The sequence below is a fragment of the Taudactylus pleione genome, unplaced genomic scaffold (assembly GCF_031769625.1).
Source record: "Taudactylus pleione unplaced genomic scaffold, aTauple2 ptg000393l, whole genome shotgun sequence".
NCBI lineage: Eukaryota > Metazoa > Chordata > Amphibia > Anura > Myobatrachidae > Taudactylus > Taudactylus pleione.
The window spans coordinates 1,423,806-1,446,070 of record NW_028284794.1 but is presented as its reverse complement, the minus strand read 5'-3'; positions in this window follow the sequence as shown (position 1 = coordinate 1,446,070).

Sequence of the window (22,265 nt, the reverse complement as noted above, 5' to 3'; positions counted from 1 at the left end):
ATAGACTAAGCCCTCCCTTACATGCACCTGAGTGATATTACTGAAGTGATTGAGCAGCTTCCAACTTGTATTTCTGTATTGAGAGGCATAGATGGGACCAGCGTTAGGAGGGCATGCTGGTTCTTGTAGTGCCATTAGGAGGACTTAGGGGTGACTCCAAGGTAAGCTAGCTCTCAATTCAGGTATATTTGTATGTGCCATTATCATGTGGCCTTATATTGGGCAATTATTACCCAAATTGGATATAGTTATCAGTTTTGGGGATGAGTTTGGGGTGCAGTGCCCCTTGGGGTTGGTGTGGCTGGCCTGCTCTGGTGAGGCACACATTAACACTTTATTTAGCACTTTTACACTTTCCAATATATTTTGTGTATATATATATATATTTTTTTTTTTTCTTAGCTTTTTAATTACACCTTCACTTATTAACACAGTTTTTCCTTTCATCTTATATTAACACTTTAGTCTCCCACTGGTGTGCTTCGCTGGGGTGGCTGGCTATCGCCAGCTTTTTTGGGGTTCTGCACCCCATATTCTGACCAAGTGATAGGGACCTCCGGTATCAGAGACGCCGTGACGCGGCCCGGAGGCTTAGCCATATCTTTGCAAATATTTGCAACTGAGATCTCTGAATTATCTACCACCATGTAGTTTTTCAAATCTTATTGCTGATTTCATTCTGAGTGCTGGGGGAATACTTTTTGTTGTTTCATGTTTATAAACTCTCATGAGAACGGATACTCCTATAAAAATTTGTGAAATCAATTCACCTGCCTGTGATCTGCGAGTTTGGCAGAAACATACACAGATCAGTGTGATCCATGTATGTTTCTGCCTATAAATAGAAAAAAAGGGTTACATTTAAAAAAATTATGTAGGGTCACCCCCAAAAGCCATAACCAGCCCCGCACTGGTCAGCCAGCCCAGGTTCCTAAAATTACAGGGAACAAAATGAGTAGGGTTCCACCGTAATTTAGGAACCAGCATCAAGCTGCTGGGCCAGTCCTGGTTTTAAATATAGGAGGGAAAATTGCATAGAGGTCCCCTGATATTTAAAACCAGCACCCAACCCAAACCGATCAGGGTGTAATGCCACAGCCAGGAGACCCTATCACCGGAGCTCCATGGTGAAAGCATTTGCAGCCCAAGCTGGGGATCTCAGGGAAGGTGGACCCCCCCAAAAAAGGTGTCCCCCTCTCCCGAAACCCCAGGCATCACACCCCAGTCGATTTGGGCCCGGTGCTGGTTTTGATTATAGAGGGACCCCTACGCCTTTTTGCCCACACAGTAGTGTCAGTTATTCACATTACACCACACAGTAGTATCTGTTATTCACATTACACCACACAGTAGTATCTGTTATTCACATTACACCACACAGTAGTGTCTGTTATTCACATTACACCACACAGTAGTATCTGTTATTCACATTACACCACACAGTAGTGTCCGTTATTCACATTACACCACACAGTAGTATCTGTTATTCACATTTCACCACACAGTAGTATCTGTTATTCACATTACACCACACAGTAGTATCTGTTATTCACATTACACCACACAGTAGTATCTGTTATTCACATTACACCACACAGTAGTGTCTGTTATTCATATTACACCAAACAGTAGTGTCAGTTAATCACATTACATCACACAGTAGTGTAGGTTATTCTCATTACACCTCACAGCAGTGTTTGTTGTTCACATTACACCACAAAGTAGTGTTTGTTGTTCACATTACACCACAAAGTAGTGTTTGTTGTTCACATTACACCACAAAGTAGTATTTGTTGTTCACATTACACCACACAGTATTGTCTGTTGTTCACATTACACCATGCACTAGTGTTTGTTATTCACATTACACCACACAGCAGAGTCTGTTATTCACATTACACATAGAGCCCCTTATATACATTATGCTACAGAGTAGTGCCCCTTATATATGTTATTCTCACACTACCCCCACTCTCACCACCTCCACTTATAGCTATCACTGCCCCAATCACAGTCCACACTGCCCCCACTCTCACTACTCAAAGGCCCTACCTATAGCTATCACTGCCCCCAATCACAGTACACACTGGGCCTGATTCAGAGCCAGACGCTCTGATCAGAGTGCTCGCTCTGAATCAGGGCCCTCCTCCATGAAAATGGAGCATCCTCCTGGATGCTCGTATAGCTGTGGGTGACCACCCACAGCTATAGCGAGCGTCCATGATGATGGTCGCGATGGTCAAAGACCATCGCGACCATCGGGCTTGCGATGAGACCCTGCGGTAGGGTCTCGCTGCCGCAAGCCCTCGAGTGATTTTGGCTGTCGCAGTCCGGGTCTCGCGCATGCGCACGACGGAGCTCCCTCCATCGTTCGCATGCACAGTTGGGCAACATTGACCCATTTGCAAGCGTCCTTTGCTCACGAATGGGTCTGAATGACCCCCACTGTTCCCTGTCACATATCCCAATGCCATCACTATCACTGCCCACTTATAGCTATCAGTGTCTCAAATTACAGCCCACACTGGTCCCACCTATAGCTCTCACTGCCCTCAATCAAAACCTACGCTGCTCTCCCCTCCCAACTCACTGCCCTCCTCCACAAACAGCCCCCACTCATACAGTAGCTCACTTCCCTCCTAACACAGCCCCCACTCATAGCTCACTGCCCTCCTCACACAGCACCCACTCATAGCTCACTGCCCTCCTCCCCACACAGCCCCCACTAATAGCTCACTGACCTTCTCACACAGCCCTCACTTATAGCTCACAGCCCCCTCACACAGCCCTCAGTCATAGCATACTGCCCTCTTCCACACACAGCCCCCACTCATAACTCACTGTCCTCCACACAGCCCCCATTCATAGCTCACTGCCCTCCTCACACAGCCCTCACTCATAGCTCACTGCCCTCCTCACACAGCCTTCACTTATAACTCACTGTCCTCCTCACACAGCCATCAGTCATAGCTTACTGCACTCCTACACACACAGCCCCCACTCATAACTCACAATCCACCACACACAGCCCCCACTCTTAGCTCACTTCCCAGCACACACAGCCCCCACTCATAGCTCACTCCCCTCCTCCTCACACAGCCCTCTTCATACAGCCCTCACTCATAGTTCACTGCCCTCCTCACACAACCAACACACATAGCTCACTGCCCTCCTCCACACACAGCCCTAACTCATAACTCACTGTCCTCTACACACAGCACCAACTCATAGCTCACTGCCCACAACACACATCCCCCACTCATAGCTCACTGCCCTCCTCCCCACACAGCCCCCACTCATAGCTCACTGTCCACCACACACAGCCCCCACTCATAGCTCACTGCCCTCCTCACACAACTAACAAACATAGCTCACTGCCCTCCTCCACAAACATTCCCCACTCATAACTCACTGTCCACCACACACAGCCCCCATTCATAGCTCACTGTCCACCACACACAGCCCCCACTCATAGCTCACTGCCATCCTCCAAACACAGCCACCACTCATAGATCACAGCCCACCACACACAGCCCCCACTCATAGCTCACTTCCCTCCTCACACAGACCTCACTCATTCCTCACTGCCCTCACTCATAGCTCACTGCCATCCTCCAAACACAGCCCCCACTCATAACTCACTGTCCTCCTCCACACACCGCCCCCACTCATAGCTCACTGCCCTCCTCACACAGCCCTCACTCATAGCTCACTGCCCTCCTCACACAGCCTTCACTTATAGCTCACTGTCCTCCTCACACAGACCCCACACATAGCTCACTGCCCTCCTCACACACAGCCCTCACTCATAGCACACTGTCCTCCTCACACTGCCCTCACTCATAGCTCACTGCCCTCCTCACACAGCCCCCACTCATAGCTCACTGCCCTCCTCCACACACAGCCCCCACTAACAGCTCACTGACCTTCTCACACAGCCCTCACTTATAGCTCACTGCCCCCTCACACAGCCCTCAGTCATAGCTTACTGCACTCCTCCACACACAGCCCCACTCATAACTCACTGTCCTCCACACACAGCCCCCACTCATAGCTCACTGTCCTCCACACACAGCCCCCACTCATAGCTCACTGCCCACCACACACAGCCCCCACTCATGGCTCACTCCCCTCCTCCTCACACTGCCCTCATAGCTCACAGCCCTCCTCATACAGCCTTCACTCATAGTTCACTGCCCTCCTCACACAACCAACACACATAGTTCACTGCCCTCCTCAACACACAGCACTCGCTCTTAACTCACTGTCCACACACAGCACCCACTCATAGCTCAGTGCCCAACACACACAGCCCCCACTCATAGCTCACTGCCCTCTTCCCCACACAGCCCCCACTCATAGCAAACTGCCCAGCACACACAGCCCCCACTCATAGCTCACTGCCCTCCTCACACAACCAACACACATAGCTCACTGCCCTCCTCCACACACAACCCCCTCTCATAGCTCACTGCCCACCACACACAGCCCCCACTCATAGCTCACTGCCCTCCTCACACAGCCAACACACATAGCTCACTGTCCTACTCCACACACAGTCCCCACTCATAGCTCACTGCCCTCCTCACACAGCCCCCACTCATAGCTCACTGCCCAACACACACAGCCCCCACTCACAGCTCACTATCCTCCTCACACAATCAACACACATAGCTCACTGCCCTCCTCCACACACAGTCCACATTCATAGCTCACTGCCCTCCTGTCACAGCCCTCACTCATAGCTCACTGCCCTCCTCCACACACAGCCCCCACTCATAACTCACTGTCCTCCTCCACACACTGCCCCCACTCATAGCTCACTGCCCTCCTCACACAGCCCTCACTCATAGCTCACTGCCCTCCTCACACAGCCTTCACTTATAGCACACTGTCCTCCTCACACAGACCTCACACATAGCTCACTGAACTCCTCCACACACTGCCCTCACTCATAACTCACTGTCCACACACAGCACCCACTCATAGCTCACTGCCCACAACACACAGCCCCCACTCATAGCTCACTGCCCTCCTCCACACACAGCTCCCACTCATAGCTCAATGCCCACCACACACAGCCCGCACTCATAGCTCACTGCCGTCCTCACACAACCAACACACATAGCTCACTGCCCTCCTCACACAGCCTTCACTTATAGCTCACTGTCCTCCTCACACAGACCCCACTCATAGCTCACTGCCCTCCTCAAACAGCCATAACACAAAGCTCACTGCTCTCCTCCCCACACAGCCCCCACTGATTGCTCACTGCCCTCCTCATACAGCCCTCACTCATAGCTCACTGCCCTCCTCACACAACGCACATAGCTCACTGCCCTCCTCACACAACGCACATAGCTCACTGCCCTCCTCCACACACAGCACCCACTCATAGCTCACTGCCCTCCACACACAGCCCTTAGTCATAGCTTACTGCCCTCCTCCACACAGCCCCCACTCATACCTCACTGCCCCCTCCACGCACAGCCCCCACTCATAACTCACTGCCCTCCACACACAGGGGGTCATTCAGACCCGCTCGTGAGTGGCAGTACGCTCGCAAGCGGGTCGATGTCCCCCACTGCGCATGCGCACGACGGAGGGAGCTCCATCATGCACATGCGCGAGACCTGGAGAGCGACGGGCTCTCCATCGCTCCGATGTTTAATGACAGCACGCCCCCATTGGTGGGCGTGCCGGGGGCGTGCCTGCCAGATGGAGTCGTTCCCATGGGAACGCCACCGTCTGAAGCCGGCCCCACTGACATCACTAGTGATGTCAGTTCGAGTGATTTTGGCTCTGATAGAGCCAAAATCACTCCAGGGCTTGTGTCAGGGAGACCCTACCGCAGGGTCTCCATCGCAAGTCCCATGGTCGCGATGGTCAAGACCATCGTGACCATCTTTTTGGCCGCTCGCATATGCTGTTGGTGGTCACCCACAGCTATGTGAACGGCAAGGAGGCCGCTCCATTTTCATGGAGGAGGGCCCTGATTCAGAGTGAGCGCTCTGGTCAGAGCGTTCAGCTCTGAATCAGGCCCACAGCCCCACTCATAGCTCACTGCCCTCCTCACACAGCCCCCACTCATAGCTCACTTCCCTCCTCATATAGCCCAATCACATCCCCATGCTGCTCTCTCTCACACTCAAAGCACACTCCCCTCACATGCCCCCCTACAGGACACACTGCCCAACCCCCTCCTCTTATCAATACCCTGCTCCCACTATACCTCTTCCTCACAGCCAGCCTAGCGCTGCGTGCTGACTATCACAACTCCACTTGCAGTGTGGGTGGCAGCTGTTGAGCGCGGTAAGTGAGGCACCTGCCGCAGCATCCTCCCCTCTTTCCCTTAGCCAGTGTAAGACATTGAGCCTGTGCTGGATTTCATGCTACAGAGGCACTGGGAACATTGTGGTGGGTGGCCGGTTCCACCCTCAGGGCTGTTCTGCTCTTTTCGGCGGCTCCGGCCGCACCACCCCTGTGGAACCTCCTGCACAGGGGCTGTATAAGGCCTGCGGAATCATTTGGTCTGGCCCTCTGAGCTTTTTTCTGCTGGCTTCATATCTCCAGCAGGGTGCCTAGAATGGCCCCCTGCAGCCAGAATCTATGCAGCAGTGCCGTGTGGAGAGTCCTCAGGATGCTTTAGACAGTCACACTGCTACCCTTACAGCTCCCTGGAAGATCTTCAGGATGATCTGGCCATTGCTGTAATCACTGGCCATTGTGACATCATGTAAAGGGACACGGCCTGCACCGGGCCTGCAAATAATGTTATATACAATATATCAAAATGAAAAAAGGTTCCCCACCCCTGATCTACAATAATAAATAGCAGCAGCTAGAAATAACATTCAAAATGAGTTTAGAACAGCTCACACTCATTAGTAAATGGAGCCCAATGTTTGGAGAAGAATTATAAGAAGGGGAACTGATTCCATAAGACATCACTATTATTCTAGACACATTTTATCATGTGGATTTCAGGAGCACCTAGATCAAGGACAGACAGACAGACATTAGATAAATCAATACATACAGTATAAAGACAAATAGATGATAGTAGTCAACAGGACACTTTATATAGTTCAAATCTTGGCCGGGATGTACCAAGGTTGCGTCAAATTTACCGCCAGTCACCGCAACCTTACTAATCGTATATGTACTAACATATGCGATTAGTATCACAAAGGACAGCTCATGCGATAAGAGCTGCCCTTTGTGAAGCAGACGACGCCGGGTGAGGGGGTCTCTGTGGGACCCCACCCCCTCAAAGCCCCAGGAACTTACTGCTGGTGACCTGTGCAGGAAGTCCTGGACTCCTCTTCCTCCTCCCTGCACCCAGAACATGATTAGGAGGAGAAGGAGGCGGAGGACCCAGGAGGAGTATGGGCTGGCAACCACGGGCTGGCAACGAGGACACTAAAGTGAGTGGGGGCCAGTGCTGGGCCGCGTTGGCGGTGAAGCATCAGTTGCGGGATGCAGTAAGAAGCCCACTTCTATAGAGTAAAACCAGGTTTTCCTAGCATTACCCTCCGCACCGATAATAGGGCGGCCGGGGCTTAGTACATATGAAAATGCAGTAAAAACTCTGAAAACTGGGTTTTTACCACATTTTTCCTTTAGTACATCCCGGCCCTCATCTCAAAACATTCTTCTTCATGCATCATAGATGTAACTGTGACTTGTCCCACATGGCGCCTCATCTCTGGTAACTACCTCTTACTACTCCATTTATACATCCTATGGCACCACCCATCTATGACCCTCTCTTACAGTACATACCTATTAGGGGTGAGCGGGTTCGGATTTCTGAAATCCGAACCCCCCCAAGCCCCCCCGATCCGAGGCCGATCCGAGTTAGGCTCGACTTTTCCCGCCTGACTCGGATCTGAAATCGAGGCAAAACGTCATCATCCCGCCTTCTGGGTCTCGTGGGTTTTGGATACTATATAAGGTACCCGCGTCGGCACCATTTTCTCACTCGGCTGTGGACAGTGAAGAGGGAGGGTGGGCGTTAGGGCTGGCTGGGCTGTGTAGTGTAGTGTAGTGCAGAGTAGAGTAGTGTTGTGCTGTGCTGCTAATGTCCACTACTTCAAAATCCATAGGGGCTGGCTGTGTTGTGCTGTGCTGCTGTTGTTAATAGGGGCTGTGTCCACTACTTCAAAGTCCATAGGGGCTGGGTGGACTGTGTTGTGCAGTCAGTTCTCCAAAGGGGCTGTGTCCACTCCAAAGTCCTGTGCAGTGTCCCAGTCCTAAAGGGGTGCTGTAGTGTTGTCCAGGGGGTGCTCTGTCCATCAGGGGTGCTCCCCCCAAGTGCTAAAAAAATAATATTTTTTCTGTGTTTGTGAATTGTGTGCGCAGTAGCCGCACGTGCATGAACAAAGTAGTGCCAAGCGTGCGCCTGTGTCATAAGTAAAGGGCCAGCTGGCTTGACCGTTAAAGGGTGCTGTAACCCCCAAAGTACACTCCAGTCCAAACCCCCCAAAAAAATATTTTCTGTGTTTGTGAATTGTGTGCGCAGTAGCCGCACGTGCATCAACAAAGTAGTGCCAAGCGTGCGCCTGTGTCATAAGTAAAGGGCCAGCTGGCTTGACCGTTAAAGGGTGCTGTAACCCCCAAAGTACACTCCAGTCCAAACCCCCCAAAAAAATATTTTCTGTGTTTGTGAATTGTGTGCGCTGTAGCCGCACGTGCATCAACAAAGTAGTGCCAAGCGTGCGCCTGTGTCATAAGTAAAGGGCCAGCTGGCTTGACCGTTAAAGGGTGCTGTAACCCCCAAAGTACACTCCAGTCCAAACCCCCCCAAAAAAATATTTTCTGTGTTTGTGAATTGTGTGCGCTGTAGCCGCACGTGCATCAACAAAGTCGTGCCAAGCGTGCGCCTGTGTCATAAGTAAAGGGCTGGCTGGCTTGACCGTTAAAGGGTGCTGTAACCCCCAAAGTACACTCCAGTCCAAACCCCCCAAAAAAATATTTTCTCTGTTTGTGAATTGTGTGCGCATTAGCCGCAAGTGCATCAACAAAGTAGTGCCAAGCGTGCGCCTGTGTCATAAGTAAAGGGCCGGCTGGCTTGACCGTTAAAGCGTGCAGTAACCCCCAAAGTACACTCCAGTCCAAACCAAAAAAAAAATATATTTTCTGTGTTTGTGAATTGTGTGCGCAGTAGCCGCACGTGCATCAACAAATTAGTGCCAAGCGTGCGCCTGTGTCATAAGTAAAGGGCCAGCTGGCTTGACCATTAAAGGGTGCTGTAACCCCCAAAGTACACTCCTGTCCAAACCAAAAAAAAAATATTTTCTGTGTTTGTGACTTGTGTGCACTGTGGCTGCACGTGCATCAACAAAGGAGCAGTGCCAAGCGTGCGCCTGTGTCCCATAAGTAAAGAGCCGGCTGGCTCATTTCTTAAAGGCTGGTGTAACCCACAATGTGCACTACTCTCCAGCAAAAATAAAAAAATATTTTCTGTGTTTGTGTGCGCTTTAGCCGCACGTATATATCAATGTAACATAAATGGAGGACAAAACTTTCTCTGATAAAAATAAAATAGGGAAAGATCAAGAACCACTTCCTCCTAGTGCTGTTGCTGCTGCTGGGAGTTGTTCATCATCCCAGAGAGGAAGTAGGAACATCACTACTTTTACTAAACAATTGACCCTCCAACAGTCCCTAGCGATGAGGATGAAGTACGACTGCAGTCATCCTGAAGCAAAACGTATAACTGAGGCCTTGACTGCTATGTTGGTGTTAGACGTGGTCCGGTATCCGCCATTAGTGCAGTGGGATTTAGACAATTGATGGAGGTAGTGTGTCCCCGGTTCCAAATCCCATCTAGATTCCACCTGCATCCTCAAAGCAGCAGCGACAAGCGTGCGTCTGTCTGTTAAAGGGTGGTGTAACCCTCAAAGTGCTCCAAAAAATAAAAAATATTTTTTTATGTGTTTGTGACTTGAGTGCGATGTAGCCGCACGTGCAGCAACACAGTAGCAGCGTCAAGCGTGCGCCTGTGTCATAAGTCAAGGGCCGGTTTGGACATCTGGTCCGGACTGAAGGACGTGCCAACAATTTCTGACAAGTCTACTGTCACTGCATATGATACTGTCCTCAAAGCAGCAGCGACAAGCGTGCGTCTGTCTGTTAAAGGGTGGTGACACCCTTAAAGTGTGCTACACAAACAATAAAAATATTGTTCTTTTTTTTTCTGTCTTTGTGAATTGTGTGGGCTGTAGCCGCACTTGCATCCTCAAAGCAGCAGCGACAAGCGTGCATCTGTCTGTTAAAGGGTGGTGACACCCTCAAAGTGCGCTCCACAAACAATAAAAATATTCTTCTTTTTTTTCTGTCTTTATGAAATGTGTGGGCTGTAGCCGCACCTGCATCCTTAAAGCAGCAGCGACAAGCGTGCATCTGTCTGTTAAAGGATTACATCGGTGACAGCATCTAAGTAGGCATGTCAGACAGTCCGTACCTGTACTGGCAGGAAAATGAAGCAATTTGGAGGTCCCTGTACAAACTGGCTCTATTTTACCTTAGTTGCCCCCCCTCCAGTGTGTACTCCGAAAGAGTGTTTAGTGCAGCCGGGAACCTTGTCAGCAAAAGGTGTAGGAGGTTGCTTCCACAAAATGTGGAGAAGATGATGTTCATAAAATGAATTATCAACTCTTCCAGGGAGACCAGCCTCCAGAACGTACAGTGGGACCTGTGGTTGTGGATTCCAGCGGGGACGAATTAATACTCTGTGAGGATGAGGATGTACACAACACTGAAGAGGGTGAGGAATCGGAGGATGAGGACGACATCTTGCCTCCGTAGAGCCAGTTTGTGCAGGGACAGATTAATTGCCAGCTTTTTTTGTGGGGGCCCAAACGAACCAATCATTTCAGCCACAGTCGTGTGGCAGACCCTGGCGCTGAAATGTTTGGTTTGTTAAAGTGTGCATGTCCTGTTTATACAACATAAGGGTGGTTGGGAGGACATTTCCATCTTGCACCTCCTTTTTTTTCTTTGAATTATGTACTGTTTGGGGCCTAGTTTTTCAAACTGCCATCCTGTTTGCCACTGCAGTGTCACTCCTAGATGGACCACGTGTTTGTGCTGCCCACTCGTATCTCTTAGCATAGTCATCCAGCTACCTCGGTGCAACCTTTTGGATATAAAAACACTATTGTGAGGTGTGAGGTGTTCAGAATAGACTGGAAATGAGTGGAAATTAAGGTTATTGAGGTTAATAATAGCATAGGAGCAGAAAAACCCACAAATTCTGTGATTTTAGCTGTTTTTATGCTTTTTTAAAAAAAAATACAGATCCAAAACACAAAACCAAAACACGGAAGGGTGGTTTTGGCAAAACCAATCCAGATCCAAAACCAAAACACGAAACACGAAAAGTGGCCGATGCACACCCCTAATACCTATGTAGCAATTTACACATAATGAACAATAATAACATTATAAATACATAGCTCTGCCTCCATCTAGTCTAAAAAATATATAACAGTACAACTTTATTTTAAATGCAGATTGTAGTAAGTAGGGACCATTATCATGTTGAAAGAAATGTAATGCTATATGCAATTTGTATAGAATATGTTACAATGTATATTACAGGTTGAGCCTCCCATATCCAAATATTCCGAAATTCGGAATATTCCGAAATACGAAATTATTTTGGCATGACTGAGATATTGAAACCTTTGATTTTTGATGATTCAATGGGGGTCATTCAGAACCGCTCGCGAGTGGCAGGATGCTCGCAAGCGGGTCGATGTTCCCCACTGCACATGCGCACGACGGAGGGAGCTCCGTTGTGCGCATGCGCGAGACCCGGCGAGCGACGGGCTCACCATCGCTCCGGGTCTCGCACCAAAGGGGGCATGCTGTCGATGTTGATTGGCGTTCCCATGGGAACGCCTATCGTCTGAAGCCGGCCCCACTGACATCACTAGTGATGTCAGTGGGAGTGATTTTGGCTCTGATAGAGCCAAAATCACTCCAGGGCTTGCGGCAGCGAGACCCTACCGCAGGGTCTCCGTCGCAAGCCCGATGGTTGTGATGGTCAAGACCATCGCGACCATCATCATGGACGCTCGCTATAGCTGTGGGTGGTAACCCACAGGTATGCGAGCATCCATGAGGACGCTCCAAAAAAAGGTAGGAGGGCCCTGATTCAGAGCGAGCTCTCTGGTCAGAGCATTCAGCTCTGAATCAGGCCCAATGTACACAAACTTTGTCTAAGGCACAAATTATTACAAATATTGTATAAGATTACCTTCAGGCTGTGTGTATGAGGTGTATATGAAACATAAATTAATTTCATTTCTGTACACAAACTTTGCTTGAGCCACAACATTTTTGAAAATATTGTATAAAATGACCTGCAGGCTGTGTGTATAAGGTGTATATAGCACATAAATGCATTCTGTGTGTATATTTGGGCCCAATTCCTAAGATATTGCAATATGGTATACAAATATTCCAAAATACGGAAAATTCCGTTATCCAAAATACCCCTGGTCCCAAGCATTTTGGATATGGGAGAGTCAACCTGTACTATATGATATAAGAAGTATCATGTATATTATAATTTAATAAAACAAAGAATTGATCCTCTCAGTTACAAACCATATTTCTCTTGAATATGACCCCAATCATAGTGTTTGAAAATGTGAAATATTTTATAGTCAGAATCAATCTGCTTCCACCCTCGTGCAAAATAATCTGCGATATCTTTGGTTGAGCAGATTGTACCGTGTGTATTCAGCAAAACACTTTTATTATTTTTAGAGTCTATAGTTATTGTCTAAAGAGTTATGCAAAAAGTATATTGGGGTGAGTGGAGGAAAAAACTGTAGAAGTCTACTAAAATGGCACATACAGGGCCGGTGCTACCATTAGGCAACCTTAGGCAGCTGCCTAAGGACCTCATTCAGAGGTGCTCGCAAAACGCAAGCGCTCGCTCTGAATGGGGGCGGCTGCATCTATTTTTCGGCCCGGCCTCCAGGCCGCTCGCTAGGCTGCGGGTGACCACCTACAGCTTTAGCGAGCGGCCAGGTTGATGGTCGCGATGGTCAAGACCATTGCAACCATCGGGGCTTGCGACGAGACCCTTGTGGTAGGGTCTCATTTGCCGCAAGCCCCAGTGAGCTTTTGGCTCTATTAGAGCCAGAAGCTCACCACTGACATCACGAGTGATGTCAGTGGGGCCGCCCCCAAACGGCAGGCGTTCCGTCGGGAACGCCTCCGTTTGACAAGCCACCCCCCCCCGCGCCCCGCCTACAAAACAGGGCGAGCTGTCGATCACCATCGACAGCCGCCCCTTTTGTAGTAAGCCCGGAGCGAGAGAATTTCTCTTTGGCTCCAGGGCTTGCGCACGCGCAGTGCGGCCGCTGCGCATGTGCAGGGCCTCTACATTGACCCGCTTGCGAGCGCATCAGCACTTGCGAGCGGGTCTGAATGAGACCCTAAGTGCGCCAGCCACTGGAGGGCGCCGCTGAGTCCACAAACAAAAAAAATGAATGGCGTAATTCATGGCTCAGTGGCATATAGTGAATTTGCGGCACAGCTTTGTGGCATATTATGAACTGGCGGCAGTGTTATGAGGTACATTAAGATTTTGGCGCTCTGCTGTGTGTAATATTCTATATGGTATATTATGAATTTGGGACACTGCTGTGTGGCATGTTATTTAACTGGGGAGACTGATGCATGGCATATTATGTATTGGGGGAGCAGGGGCAGTTGGTGAATGAAGCCTAGGGCACCCGGAAACCTTGCACCGGCCCTGGGCACATGGTCTATAAAACAGAACCTACAGTATAAGGAAAGAATAGAATAGATTAATGTGTAGTGTGGATGAGGGAAGGGATGAAGACAATAATATAGATACAGCAAAATAAGGATATGAACATAATTCAAGAAAGCAAAAAATATAAATAGTAATAGACTTTGAGGAATATAAGGATCTATATTAGCTGGAGATTGCAGGTTCGGTTTAACTCCGATATGTTTGGATCTCAAAAACGGCATCTTATTGGTTATCGGCTATCATATGTTTTGGATAGCAATAAAATAAATCCAAACTAATCCGAAATTGCTATAATTTTGGCGAAAAGAACCGAGTAAAAGTGAACTCGCACATCTGTAATATTAACAAAATGTTTTTGCTATTTATCTAGTACTACTGCTGCCAGTGGTAATGGGCAGGTATTGGGAATGGGCTTCTACTGAAGTGTGTGACCTAAATCATGCGTGGATAGAGGGGGCCCTGACTGCCTGGAGATGTGGTCCTTCTCTGATTATAACTTTTAGCAGCAAACTGCATTTTTCTGTACACACTGCACCTGAGATGCTGACCTGTGATAGTTACTGAGCTAGAAATGGTTTTACTCACCTAAAAAGTCACAGATGAAGCAGAACAGAACTCGGCGTTAGGAAAAGCCACGACCACTGCATCGGAGCACTTCTTACACAGATTCGGACTCAGACGCTCACATATGTACCAATGTCTCCCATCACATTGATTAGTGTAAGCTACACACTAGATCTAGTTTTGTTGCTTCTACAGTACACTATGTGTTTTTATATTTACGAATGAAAAATATGCTGGGGATCAGGATGAAATAGTACCGATGCCAGAAGCTTGAAGAGTAAACATCCTGACTGGGGCCGGTAAGTACCCTAACCCTCTCCTGTCCCACCCTAACCCTCCCTAAGTGGTGCCTAAGCCTAACCTCCAAGGTAGGTGCCTAACCCTAAAAATCCTCGGTGGCAGGGCCAGATTAAGGTCTGTGGGGGCCCCTGGGCAACAAACTTGTTGGGGCCCCTATATACTAGGGGTGTGCACCGGCCACTTTTCATGTTTTATGTTTTGGTTTTGGATCTGGATCTTTCTTCGTGTTTTGGATCTGGATTGGTTTTGCCAAAACCACCCTTCCGTGTTTTGGGTTCAGGGTTTTGTGTTTTGGATCTGTATTTTTTTTTTAAAAAAGCATAAAAACAGCTAAAATCACAGAATTTGAGGGTTTTTCTGCTCCTATGCTATTATTAACCTCAATAACCTTAATTTCCACTCATTTCCAGTCTATTCTGAACACCTCACACATCACAATAGTGTTTTTATGTCCAAAAGGTTGCACCGAGGTAGCCGGATGACTATGCTAAGCGACACGAGTGGGCGGCACAAACACGTGACCCATCTAGGAGTGACACTGCAGTGGCAGACAGGATGGCAGTTTGAAAAACTAGGCCCCAAACAGTACATAATTCAAAGAAAAAAAAGAGGTGCAAGATGGAATTGTCCTTGGGCCCTCCCACCCACCCTTATGTTGTATAAACAGGACATGCACACTTTAACAAACCAAACATTTCAGCGCCAGGGTCTGCCACACGACTGTGACTGAAATGATTGGTTCGTTTGGGCCCCCACAAAACAAGCTGGCAATTAATCTGTCCCTGCACAAACTGGCTCTACGGAGGCAAGATGTAGTCCTCATCCTCCTCATCCACCGATTCCTCACCCTCTTCAGTGTTGTGTACATCCTCATCCTCACAGAGTATTAATTCGTCCCCGCTGGAATCCACAACCACAGGTCCCTCTGTACGTTCTGGAGGCTGGTCTCCCTGGAAGAGTTGATAATTCATTTTATGAACATCATCTTCTCCACATTTTGTGGAAGCAACCTCCTACACCTTTCGCTGACAAGGTTCCCGGCACAACACTCTTTCGGAGTACACACTGGAGGGGGGGCAACTCAGGTAAAATAGAGCCAGTTTGTACAGGGACCTCCAAATTGCTTCTTTTTCCTGCCAGTACAGGTACGGACTGTCTGACATGCCTACTTGGATGCTGTCACCGATGTAATCCTTTAACAGACAGACGCACGCTTGTCGCTGCTGCTTTGAGAATGCAAGTGCGGCTACAGCCCACACAATTCACAAAGACAGAAAAAAGAAGAAGAATATTTTTATTGTTTGTGTATCACACTTTGAGGGTGTCACCACCCTTTAACAGACAGACGCACGCTTGTCGCTGCTGCTTTGAGGATGCAAGTGCAGCTACAGCCCACACAATTCACAAAGACAGAAAAAAAAAGAAGAATATTTTTATTGTTTGTGTAGCACACTTTGAGGGTGTCACCACCCTTTAACAGACAGACGCACGCTTGTCGCTGCTGCTTTGAGGATGCAAGTGCGGCTACATTGCACACAAGTCACAAACACATTAAAAAAATAGTTTTTTATTTTTTGGAGCACTTTGAGGGTTACACCACCCTTTAACAGACAGACGCACGCTTGTCGCTGCTGCTTTGAGGACAGTATCATATGCAGTGACTGTAGACTTGTCAGAAATTGTTGGCACGTCCTTCAGTCCGGACCAGATGTCCAAACCAGCCTTTGACTTATGACACAGGCGCACGCTTGGCGCTGCTACTATGTTGATGCACGTGCGGCTACATCGCACACAAGTCACAAACACATTAAAAAAATAGTTTTTTATTTTTTGGAGCACTTTGAGGGTTACACCACCCTTTAACAGACAGACGCACGCTTGTCGCTGCTGCTTTGAGGATGCAAGTGCGGCTACAGCCCACACAATTCACAAAGACAGAAAAAAGAATATTTTTATTGTTTGTGTAGCACACTTTGAGGGTGTCACCACCCTTTAACAGACAGACGCACGCTTGTCGCTGCTGCTTTGAGGATGCAGGTGCGGCTACAGCCCACACATTTCACAAAGACAGAAAAAAAAAGAACAATATTTTTATTGTTTGTGTAGCACACTTTGAGGGTTACACCACCCTTTAACAGACAGACGCACACGTGTCGCTGCTGCTTTGAGGATGCGAGTGCGGCTACAGCCCACACAATTCACAAAGACAGAAAAAAGAAGAAGAATATTTTTATTGTTTGTGGAGCGCACTTTGAGGGTTACACCATCCTTTAACAGACAGAAGCACGCTTGTCGCTGCTGCTTTGAGGATGCAGGTGGAATCTAGACGGGATTTGGAACCGGGGACACACTACCTCCATCAATTGTCTAAATCCCACTGCACTAATGGCGGATACCGGACGCACGTCTAACACCAACATAGCAGTCAAGGCCTCAGTTATACGTTTTGCTTCAGGATGACTGCTGTCGTACTTCATCCTCATCGCTAGGGACTGTTGGAGGGTCAATTGTTTAGTAAAAGTAGTGATGTTCCTACTTCCTCTCTGGGATGATGAACAACTCCCAGCAGCAGCAACAGCACTAGGAGGAAGTGGTTCTTGATCTTTCCCTATTTTATTTTTATCGGAGAAAGTTTGGTCCTCCATTTATGTTATATTGATATATACGTGCGGCTAAAGCGCACACAAACACAGAAAATATTTTTTTATTTTTGCTGGAAAGTAGTGCACTTTGTGGGTTACACCACCCTTTAAGAAATGAGTCAGCCGGCTCTTTACTTATGGGACACAGGTGCACGCTTGGCGCTGCTCCTTTGTTGATGCACGTGCAGCCACAGCGCACACAATTCACAAACACAGAAAATAATTTTTTTTTTGGTTTGGACTGGAGTGTACTTTGGGGGTTACAACACCCTTTAACGGTCAAGCCAGCCGGCCCTTTACTTATGACACAGGCGCACGCTTGGCACTACTTTGTTGATGCACGTGCGGCTACTGCGCACACAATTCACAAACACAGAAAATATATTTTTTTTTGGTTTGGAGTGTACTTTGGGGGTTACAGCACCCTTTAACATTCAAGCCAGCCGGCCCTTTTCTTATGACACAGGCGCACGCTTGGCACTACTTTGTTGATGCACGTGCGGCTACTGCGCACACAATTCACAAACACAGAAAAAATATATATTTTTTTGGTTTGGAGTGTACTTTGGGGGTTACAGCACCCTTTAACGGTCAAGCCAGCTGGCCCTTAACTTATGACACAGGCGCACGCTTGGCACTACTTTGTTGATGCACGTGCGGCTACTGCGCACACAATTCACAAACACACAAAAAATATTATTTTTTTAGCACTTGGGGGGAGCACCCCTGATGGACAGAGCACCCCCTGGACAACACTACAGCACCCCTTTAGGACTGGGACACTGCACAGGACTTTGCCCCTATGGAGAACTGACTGCACAACACAGTCCAGCCAGCCCCTATGGACTTTGAAGTAGTGGACACAGCCCCTATTAACAACAGCAGCACAGCACAACACAACACTACTCTGCACTACACTACACTACACTACAGAGCCCAGCCTGCCCTAACTCCCACCCTCCCTCTTCACTGTCCACAGCCGAGTGAGTAAATGGCGCTGACGCGGGTACCTTATATAGGATCCAAAACCCGCGAGACTCGGAAGGCGGGATGATGACGTTTTGCCTCGATTTCAGATCCGAGTCAGGCGGGAAAAGTCGAGCCTGACTCGGATCTGCCTCGGATCGGGGGGGCTCGGGGGGGTTCGGATTTCAGAAATCCGAACCCGCTCACTCCTTCTATATACCACCGTTTTTTGTCACCCTAGGAACATTTATTTCTTTGTATGCACCTTAATGCCCCCAGTAGTAATGCCCCTCTTGCAATGCCCACTGTAGTAGTGCCCCTTATGCAATCTCCCCAGTAGCAGTGCCCCCTGTAATGGTCCCCCCTATGCAGGTCCCCTGTAGTAGTTCCCCTTAAGCAGTGCCCCCAGTAGTGGTCCCCTATGCAGTGCCCCTTATATAGTCCCACAGTAGTAGTCCCCCCTATGCAGTGCCCCTTATATAGTCCTCCCAGTCATGTTCCTCGATGCAGTGCCCACTGTAGTAGTTCCCCTTATGCAGTGCCCCCGGTAGTGCCCCGCCCAATGCAGGCCCCTTATATAGTGCCCCCAGTAATGCTCCCCTATGCAGTGCCAGTGCCCCCAGAAGTGACCCCCCCTATGCAGTGCCAGTGCACCCAGTAGTGGCTCCCTATGCAATGCCAGTGTCCCCAGTAGTACCACCCCCATGCAGTGCCAGTGCCCCAGTAGAGCACCCCCTATGCAGTGCCCCAAGTGGTGGCCCCCCCATGCAGTGCCAGTGCCCCCAGTAGAGGCCCCCCTATGCAGTGCCCCAGGTAGTGGCACCCCATGCAGTGCCAGTGCCTCCTTACAAATACATTAAAAAAAAACACTTACCTGAATCCTGCCGCGACAGCTGCTATCCGCTCCTCCAGCAGGCAGTCTATGGGAGAGATGTCATGAGGAGAGACGTCAAGACACTGCGGGATCCGGAAAGCGGAGCTCATGAGTGAGCTCCAGCCCGACTCCCTCCGTGGGTGCAGCAGCCAGTGAGAGTCTGTGTGACTCTCATTGGCTGCCAAAAAAAAACAACAAACACACCACCACCGGCACACGGCGGCAGTGTGTTCTTTGCTTTGTGTGTAGAGTAGACCGTACTACTGCGGTCCGCACTACACAGAATTTGTGTGGGGGCCCTCTATGTGTGGGAGCCCCTGGACGACTGCCCCTATCGCCCCACCCATAATCCGGCCCTGCTTGGTGGTGACTAACCCTAACCCCCCATTCCAGTGCCCTAAACCTAACCCTCGTGGGGGAGTGCCTAACCCTAACCCAATGGTGTCTAACCCTATCCTCCCCTCCCCATAGCCTAACCCTCCCCGGGGGGTACCTAACTCTAATATCCCTCCAGGGTTGCCTAAACCTAACCCCCCAATCCCCAGGGAGACTAGTATAATTACATAAGTCGGACGTTCGGGATTCCAGTTAATTGACAGGACAAGAGACACAGCAGCTGCAGTACTCACTGAAGGAAGCCCCCCTTTATATACTGCAGCCAAAGCCCCTTTATGGACAATACAGCAGCAGCCTTCAGCCCAAGACCCCAAGTGGCCACACACACTGAGGCCCTGATACAGAGCGCTCGCTCTGAATCAGGGCCAGTCTTTTTCTTTTTTTAGAACGGCCTCCTGGCCACTCGCATAGCTGTGGGTGACCACCCACAGCTATAGCGAGTGGCCAAAAAGATGGTTGCGATGGTCAAGACCATCGCGACCATCGGGCTTGCGATGAGACCCTTGTGGAAGTGTCTCGTTGCTGCAAGCCCTGGAGTGCTTTCGGGTCTATCAGAGCCTAGAGCACTCCCACTGTACTGATTATATGTATGATTATATGTGTACTGAATATATGTATACTGATTATATGTATACTGATTATATGTAAACTGATTATATATATACAGATTATATGTGTACTGAATATATATACATATATATATATATATATATATATATACTGATTATATGTGTACTGATTATATGCGTACTGATTATATGTGTACTGAATATATCTATACTGATTACATGTGTACTGATTACATGTGTACTGATTACATGTGTACTGATTACATGTGTACTGATTATATGTGTACTGTATTTATATATACTGATTATATGTGTACTGATTATATGTGTACTGTATTTATATATACTGATTATATGTGTACTGATTATATGTGTACTGATTATATGTGTACTGATTATATGTGTACTGTATATATGTATACTGATTATATGTGTACAAATTATATGTGTACTGATTATATGTGTGCTGATTATATGTATACTGATTATATGTATACTGATTATATGTGTGCTGATTATATGTGTACTGATTATATGTATACTGATTATATGTGTACTGAATATATGTGTACTGATTATATGTGTACTGTATATATGTATACTGATTCGTCTCTGAATACATTTAATAATTAACTATTTAAAGTCTAAGTTACTATTAAAGGTTTAGGAGAAACATAAGTTATTTGAACATTTTAGAATAAGTAATCTGATTAATAAAATATGATATTAATTTAAACAGTGGCCGCTATAAATAGATTTTATTTTGGACCATTGGATCTGAGCTGATAGATTAGGACATTGGAGGATGGATGCAGCAGCTCACACAGTAACTACATGATACATCTCCCAGTACTACAGCCTGATTTACTCTCTCTATGGCTGTACCTGGAAATACAGTAGGATATTACATATAAAACATAAAGTAATCACTGACCTTGGATAGAGAGTAACAGCAGAAGGAGGTCGGTGACTTCCATGTTTGGGCGAATGAGGCTACTGACAGATTCTGTATATCTGAGGTGTGATAAAATTAAATGTATTTCCTGGACATCAGTATCTGTGGTCAGATCGTTCTCCTGACTAGTTCTTCTTTCTTAAATTCCAAATGTGACCACACTGGCATACTGTACAGCAGCTGGAGTTAAAAATATTGTTTCATTTTCACTTCAGATGAGCGGGTTCAGATCTAAGAGATCAGAACCCACCCAAATTTTTGTAGATCCGAGTCGGAACCAAGCTGGCTTGGAGTTTCCCGCCTGACTCGGATCTCTCAGATCGAGGCAAAACCATAGAGACGAAATCTCGTGGCTCGCAAGCTTTCGTCTCTATATATAAGGGACGCGACGGGCGCCATTTCACTCCGGCTGTGGAGACTGAACAGGGAGGGTGGATAGAGTAGGGCTGGGGAGAGGTGCTGTGCTGTCTGCTGTGTCCTGGGCTGGTGCTGATCCATTCTGGGCTGGTGCAGTGCTATCTGCTGCATCCATCTTGGCTGGTGCTGATCCATCTGGGCTGGTGCTGTGCTGTCTGCTGTGTCCTGGGCTGGTGCTGTGCTGTCTGGTGCTGGTACTGTGCTGTCTGCTGTGTCCTGGGTTGGTGCTGATCCATTCTGGGTTGGTGCTGTGCTGTCTGCTGTGTCCATCTGGGCTGGTGCTGTGCTGTCTGCTGCGTCCATCTGGGCCCAAGTTCTGGGCCCAAGTTCTGGACCCCCCCCCAAAAAAAATATATATATTGTCAATTTTTTTTCTGTGTGTGTGTGCGTTGTAGGCTTAGGCGCACAATATACAGTAAGTTGCAACCTAGTGCTGCCCGACTCCAGTCATCATCAATCGGCGCTCCGGGCCCAAGTTCTGGAGCTTAATTTTTTTATTATTAAATTGTCTTTTTTGTTTAATAATTTTCTGTGCGTGTTAGGCTTAGTCGCAAAAGATCTAGCAATTCGGCAACGCAACCTAGTGCTGCCCAACTCCAGTCATCAATCTGTGCTCTGGGCCCAAGTTCTGGAGCTGAAAAAAAATAAAAAACTATTCACTTTTTTTGACTAATTGCCTGTGCGTGTTAGGCCTAGCCGCACAAGATCTAGCAAGTCGGCAACGCAACCTAGTGCTACCCGACTCCAGTCATCAATCTGTGCTCTGGGCCCAAGTTCT